Here is an 8,177-nt window from a genome sequence, read left to right as displayed (position 1 = left end):
AAGATCTGTTCAATGTTACTGGGGAGTCACACACTGCGATGTGTGCTGCCTCGGGAACATTGAACAACCCGACGTGCAATTCGTCAGGATTCAACGACGTGTATGTGATGAATGTTTTAACGTTCAATCACAATCGCACGTACCTGTCACACACTACAATCTACCTTACGATGCCGGATATGCGTCACTTACGACGTGACCCCACCGACACATTGTAAGATATATTGTAGCGTGTAAAGCGGGCTTAAGCCTTAAAATCACTACAATTTTTACTAGTGATTCAAAAAGTTGTGGTAGATAGCAGTTTGACCAATCTTTTCTTACCTCAGCACTAGTGATGGGCGGACTAGCAGATAACCAATAACCAGCAACCAATTAGAAGCAATGTGTGGGCATCTCTATTGCTGTAAAAATAAATTAATAAATCAAAATATTGTTCCCCCCATATTATGATACCCAGCACAGATATATGCTTATCTCAGCTGTGTATCAAAATATGAGGAACCTTATGCGACTTTTTTGTACTTAAATAAATAATTTAAAAAACCAGGGCAGTCACCTCTAATTTTGATACCCAGCCTTGATAATGCCAACAGCTGGGAGCTGGTATTTTCAGGCTGGGGAGGCCCATGCTTTTTGTCCCCCAACCTAAAAATAGCAGCCTGCCGCTGCCCAAGATTGTTGCATCAATTAGATGTGACAATCTCGGAACTTTACCCATCTCATCCCAATTGCCCTGTTGTAGAAATGCGTTAAAAACAGCTCACAGATGCCACTAAGCCCTAGATTAGTAATGGGAGGCGTCTATGAGACCCTCCATTACTAATCTGTAAATGAATAGAAATAAACACAATCATCAAAAAAATCCTTTATTTAAAATGAAATACAAAAAAAAACACTCTTTCACCACTTTATTAACCCCCTAAACTCCCAGGTTTGATGTAATTTACATGAGATCCCCAATGATACCTGCTCTGCTATATCTGAGTTGAAACTGCGCAACCACAGAACATCACTTCAATGAGGTCACCTGAGGTCAGGTTACCTGCGATCACAGGAGGAGGACTGTGGCAACCTCCAGCTGTGACCGCAAATAACCCGAGTGACGTCACTTCTCATTGTCTTTGCCTGAAGCTTACAGTGGGCGGTCATGTTCTATGGTCATGCGCTGTAACTTCAAATGTAGCAGAGCTGGAATCGTCGTGGGACCTCATGTGGATTATATCAGACTTGGGTGTATTAGAGGTTAATAAATGGGAGAAAGAGGGTGTGTTTTTTTGTATCTTATTTCAAATAAATGATTCTTTGATGTTTGTGTTTATTTCTTTTAATTTACAGATTAGTAATGGGGGGTTTCATATGCTTTCCATTACTATTCTAGGGCTTAGGTGCAGCTGTGAGCTGTTATTAACCCCTTAATACCTTGATTGCCATCCCACCAGGGCAATCAGGATGAGCTGAATAAAGTTCTGAGATTGTCATATCTAATGAATGAGACCATCCTAGGTGGCTGCAGGCTGCTATTATTAGTCAGCAGGGCAATATTTATGGGCCTCCCCAGCCTGAGAATACCAGCTAACTGCTCATGGCTGATTATCAAGATTGGGGGGACCGAATGGCATTTTTTACAATTATTTATTGAAATAATTATTTTTAAAAAGCTTCATGTGGTTCCTCTTAGTTTGATTCACAGCAAAGATATGCACACGGCTGGGGGCTGCAGCCTGTAGCCGTATGCTTTATCTGTACTGGGTATCATAATATGGGGGGACCGTGCACCAATTGTTTCATTTATTTATTTTTACATAAATCTAGACAAGCACAGTGCCTCTGATAGGTTGCAGTCACACATGTTGTGACACAGACTGGGGCGCTGTCTGACTGCAACCAATCAGAGATGCCGGGACTGCCAGTGGGCAGGAGAAGCAGTGTGTATGGATGAAGATAATCAGCGGCCCCGGAAGTAGAGAGCGGCCTGAAAGCAGAGTTACAGCTCCATGGCTATACTCTTATTTTCTGTCTTTCTTCTTTGATTTTTTTTGTACTACCTGGGAGGCCGGACCCGGATCATTACCCAAAGAAATTTGAGCCTGGAGTAAGTGCTTGGGTTCTTTTGAACCTGCGTGAATCCGGACTTTTACAGTCCGGGTTCACCCATCACTATATATTACATCAGTGAAGTGAACCTAGTTGCCACATACTGTATATTGCTTCATTTCTCCTATAGTGGTGCAGATGTGGAAATAATACATTGATTTTTGTTTTCACACAAAACATTTAAATGTTCATAAATTATTAGAAATTACACATATAGAACAAATACTGTTACTAATTTAATTTATTACAAATGTATTCTTTTATTGATAATAAAGTAGCTCGAAATGATAAAATAATATGTACTAATGATAAAGCATTATTTTCACAATATATGCTGTCAGCAACCAGTTATTGTGCTAAAGCTACAGCTATATCTGAATTAATTTTGACTTTTGCAGCGCATTTTCCAAAATAGATTAAAAATAAGTAATAATGCATTTATTATCAATTTTTGCTATCGGTCTTACCTCAGTTTGATGGCAGAAAAAAAAAAGGTGTCATTATGCATAATTTACTCAGGCATATATATAGGTTATACATAAAGTAAATACACAGATGTATCTTCTTTTTTTACTGCCAAAAGAGATTATAGACTTTGATTTCATTAATACGCAAAATGTAAGCAAATACAATAAATGTATAAATATTTTAAATATTTAAATAAGGTAAAAGAAATAGCATATTTTTACTATCTAGGACATGTTTGCTGTGTCAATTCACTAAGGAGCAGGTTTTGCTGCAGTTACTTGTTGATCCATTTCAACAGTTGAGGAATTCTTGTCACTTGCCTGTCCCATGGAGATATTCATACTGTCATCTGCAGAGTCTTTTCAAAGTTTATTTTCCACGAATGACAATCCCAAACAGCATGCAGAGTCAGAAATTAAGAGAAAATGGAAATATTACAGTCTGGCAGGTGATCTAATGTCTTGGCATGCTCCCCTGTTCCGATATGTTCCCTATAGTTATTCCATTGAATGATTCACTGACAGTTGTTGTAAATGGGAAGTTTAGATTCTAGACAGCTAAGGGATATATTGTGCATAAACTTTAAAATATGCACAGGAAAATACAGGATGTGATATGGCTAGTAAATATGAAACAGGGTTCCACAATTTTTTCATGCCAATACTATTAAATGTTAAAGCATAACCCTCATTTAAACTTTTATTTCTTAAATCTATAGTACATATATAAATAAGCAACTTTGTAAATATCTTATCAGACAAATATCCTTCTATCTCGGTCAGAATTGATCAGTCACTATCAAAATTCTTAATATTGAAGTAAAATCTATAATCAGTGAAGACTTTCCCATTACTAAGATAGGAGATGAGAGCTGTTACTGATGAGATTCTATGTAGATAGAAGAGAGAGGAGGAGGGAGGACCTCTGCCTACAGCTCCTCCCTACTCCGGTCTACATAGAATTGTATCCCTAGTAGCTGCCATCTCATATCTGAGTTATAGTAAAGTCTTCAGTGAATACAGATTTAACCACAAAATTGAGAATTTTGATAATGACTGATCAATTTTGGCAAAGAAACAAGCAAATTTGTCTGATAAGATATATTAAAACGTTAATTTTCATGTGTACTATAGATTTATAAAAATAAAAATTTTAATGACAGTTACACTTTAACCCTTCACTCCCGGGCGATTTTCCATTTTTCATTTTTGTTTTTTGTTCCCCTTCTTACAAGAGCCTTAACTTTTATTTTTCCGTCAATCTTGCCATATGAGGGCTTGTTTCTTGCGGGACAAGTTGTACGAGTTGTACTTTTAAATGAAACCTTAAGTTTTACCTTTTACTGGAAAATGACAAAAAATTTCCAAGTGCAAAGAAAGTACAGTTGCATAATTGTTTTTGGGATATTTTATGAACCCTGTTTACTATATGGTAAAGCTGTTCATTAAAAGTTCATTGGTGTGATGCCTCAGATCGGTATGAATTTGCAGGTACCAAACATGTATAGGTTTACTTTCATCTAAGGGGTTAAAAAAAAATCTGAAGTTTGTCCAAAACAAGTGGCACACTTTTTGTGTCATTTTCTGCAACCTGCAGTGCAGTGACAACTTATTTTTTGCATCTCGAACTGATGTTTTTAATGATACCGTTTTTGCGCAGATGCTACTTTTTAATCACCTGTTATTGCATTTTGACCAAAATTTGCGATGTCCAAAAAACATAATTTTGTGGTTTGGAATTTTTTGCCACTAAGTTGTTTACCATTCAGATTAATTTAGTTTATATTTTCATAATTTGGGCATTTCTGAACAAGGTGATACCAAATAATCCTTTAATTTTCAATGGGGCGAATGGGGGTGATTTGAACTTTTAAGTTTTTTTTACTATATTTTATTTTACTATTCCCTCTAGTGGACTATAAGGATCAGCAGTCTGATCGTTCATTTATGTCTGCTGATCAGAGCGGCACTGCTCTGATCAACAGAAACACTGCATTCTTGGTGGCGTCGAAATGTGCACCTTTTAACAATTCTGAGGCACAGACTGCTGTCGCTTCATCAAAGCAGTGCTGTAGTGCTTACAGCTTGAATGGTATGGATAACATACTGGGAAATGACTATTTGGAGATGGAGGATGAAGGGGTGAAGCTACTGGTGTAGGAGGGTAGGAGGTAGAGGAAATAGTCTTTGAACAAGGGTCTCAATTCTCAGTGTCAGTTGTATGTTTGCCATCTCAGGGTCCGACTATGTCCAGTTGTCCACAAAGTTCACCCAGTGTACCGTGAGTCAAATGTAATGACCCCGGCCACAAATACTTGTACTGTACATGTGTTGGTCACTAAGTGGACATTTCAAGTAACTGCATTAGTCAAGGCATGGATGATGTTATGGAACAAGTGCCTGTTTAAGGAGGTGGTGGCACACCAGCAGAACTGGAGGCTGAGGATTGAGTTCTGAGAGACAGCAAATGCCATCAAGTTGCAGAAAGCCCTTTTGTCCTAAATGGCAACATATCCACTGCAAACACTCTGGAAATGTGCCCCTTTAGTGATTAGGCCTTTGGGTGGCTGGGTGGCTGGGTATTTCCTTTTGCGTTCCAAGGCCTGGTGTAATGACAGCTGAACACGGCCCTAGGACAACGAAGAGGACATGGTTTCTGATGTTGGTTGAAAATGTGCAATGACAGGTGCATGCGCTCCTGCTTCCTGGACCGGAGATTCCCAAGCATGTAGCACAGGGGAAGTGGCAGTGGTGTCACCCACAGATACTGATTGTTAACCCAGGTGTTTTGCCCAGCTACTCGATTGCTTTGATGACATGTGTCTGAGAATACTGGTTTGTGGTTATGCTGATAGTAGTCAGGCCTTTGCTGATCTTGGTACATCATAGGTTGAAAATGACCATTCTTTTTTTCATCTGCACTTTCTTTAAAAAAGCACCGGACAAGAGAACACCTAAATCTGGCCCTGGGAACTTGCCTCTTGTCGATGTTCTGGGGAACAGTTGCCTGGCTTCTCCCTCTTTTCACCCCACTGACTGTACCTGCTTGTTGCGGGTCTGTGGATACCTCTCTCTCTGTGCTGCTGTCCTTGCTCTGCATGGCAAATTCCACTTCTGCACTCTGTTCCTCCTACTGACTTGTTGACTTAATAACATCACTTGTTGGCAACTGTGTCTAATCATGATGGAACTCTTTAGACACAAATTGCTGCCCCCTATTGTCCTCTTCTTCTTATCTTGGCTGCTCAAATAATTGAACATTACTACACATGATCATCTGGCCCTGCAAAATTTTTGAATGAGGGCCACCTAATGGTCCTCCAAAAAATGAGTGAGGGCTACCTGATGGCCCTCTCAAATTTGGGAGCAAGGACCACATGATTATCCTCTTGATATTCTGTGGGAGGATGAGGAGGACAAGAAGCATAAGAAACCATGAGATGTATACCTTTTTTGGGTGGGAAAAGGTGTACTTAAATACACCAAAAAAAAAGGAAGAATTGATTTGGCTTTATGTTCTGCTGCTGTCATCCATTGGGGTTGAGAAGTCTGGGCCAATCATTGTCATCAGTCATTGTTCATTTTGAGAATAAATCAGCCTGCCAGTATTTTCAGTTGACAAGCGGATGCGTCTATCAGTTTTAATGCCCCTGGCTGCACTAAAAAAAACATGAAAACGACTTAAACAGGGAGGGAGCAATGACTCCAGCCTGTGAGCCTCAGATTTAGTTAAACGTGTGAACGATACAAATTATGAGGGACGCCGGATGGCCCTCCTTAATTTGTGTGAAGGCCGCCTGATGACGATCCAAAATGTATGACTGAGGACTGCATAATGGCCTTGAAAAATTTATGAGTGAGGTCGACCTGATGACCTTCTAAAAATTCAGTGAGAACTGCCTGATGCCCTCTAAAATTATGAGTGAGGATCTCCTGATAGACTTCTAAAATTTAGGAGTGAAAATTGCATGATGACCCTGTTGATATGGCGTAGGATGATGACAATAGATAGAAGAAAACAGAAATGTATACTTTTTTGGGTGGTATGGTGGGGTGCATGGAAATACATCAGAAAAAAAAGGAACATTTGATTTGGCTTTATGGTCCACTGCTGTCATCTGGTAGACCAGCTATTAAGGCTTTGTTCACAGTCTGCATTTTTGATGCACTTTTTTTAAGAGACTCTGATTTTTACAGTACCAGCAAAAGCTAGATTTCATAAATCTAATGCACATGGTTGTTTTTTTTTTTTGTGCATTTTTGAAAGAACGCTACATGTGAATATCGCCAAAGGGCTCGAGGATGTGTTTTTTTGTTTCCCATTTTTAATTTGCATTTTATACATGTCATTATACAGGAAATAATGTTTCCCAGCATTTTTTCCTGTAATTTCCATTTTATCTTTGGTTTTCTATATTTTATTGTCTCTCTATAAAAGTGGAGAAAAATACTTTAACAACATTGTTCCCAGCAGTTACCTGAGACTCAGAGATGGGACCAGACAAGTTACCATCGCTGTTCCCATTCCATTTAAGTACTGTTTTCATTCATTTAAGTGATTTTCCTACCCACCAAGACCTTTTTCAAAAATGTTGAGTTTACCACTCACTTAAATTATACTCATTACTCGAGTTGTGCAACTGAGCACTCCGATCTGCTTGATTCAAGTAACAAGTACCCAAACATTTTAGTGCATCCTCATCACTAGTCATGAATACTTGTAAAAAATATGTGCCTTTTTATAGGGAGGGGTTCAATTTTAGACATTGTATTCTTCATTGATGATATAAACTAAAATGTATTATTTGCTACAAATTACTCCCATTTCCTGGTTCTATATTGGTTCCAATTCCAGTTGCTCTAATTTATAACAGTTTGTGCTAAGGTCACAAAACTGCATTTTCTTCATCCGAGAAAAATGGTCTAATTATGCTAATCAGACTCAGATTTGAGTTTGATCAGAGTGGGATTTGTTTGCTCCGGGATGTGGAAAAGAATAAATTAAAAAATCCCCATCTTATCATTTCTATCAGTCCAAGAAAATAGGACCACACTCAGAAGTCATTTGTGTGTGGTCTGATTTTTCACATGGACCCATAAACTTTAATAGTTGAGTACGATCTGATTCTTGAATGCAAATTGTGCATGCTGTCATATTTTTCCTTGGACCACTTGGTCCTTGGAAAAATCAAACATGTACACTGCCTCACTGAATAACATTAGGTCCAGTGCGATCCAATATTTTGTCAAATAGCAATCAGCTCTCAAATACAATCATCTGCACAACCCCTTCCTTACATACTCTGTGCATCTCTTTAGTCTATAATATGTTTTACTAATACTTCATAAAGCCCAGTAGCATAATGATTGAAAGAGTCTAAGAGGTCCGATTTGGACACCTACTAGTTAGATTACTGTTAAACTGTGGGTATACAAAGGCAGCAAAATTATTTATCTTTTGCAGCAATTAAGGATTGGAAAACACTTTCTTAAATGAGATCGTCTCTAGAAAAAGATTCCATAGAAAAGTTTAAGACTACAGAGATCAACAATCCTGTTTTAGTTACTAAAAAAGAATGAGTTTCTCAAAGTTAAGTGGGCCTATTCATGTAA

This window comes from Anomaloglossus baeobatrachus, chromosome 1 (assembly GCF_048569485.1).
Source record: "Anomaloglossus baeobatrachus isolate aAnoBae1 chromosome 1, aAnoBae1.hap1, whole genome shotgun sequence".
NCBI lineage: Eukaryota > Metazoa > Chordata > Amphibia > Anura > Aromobatidae > Anomaloglossus > Anomaloglossus baeobatrachus.
The sequence above is the reverse complement of the archived record's forward strand: the minus strand, read 5'-3'. Positions refer to the sequence as shown.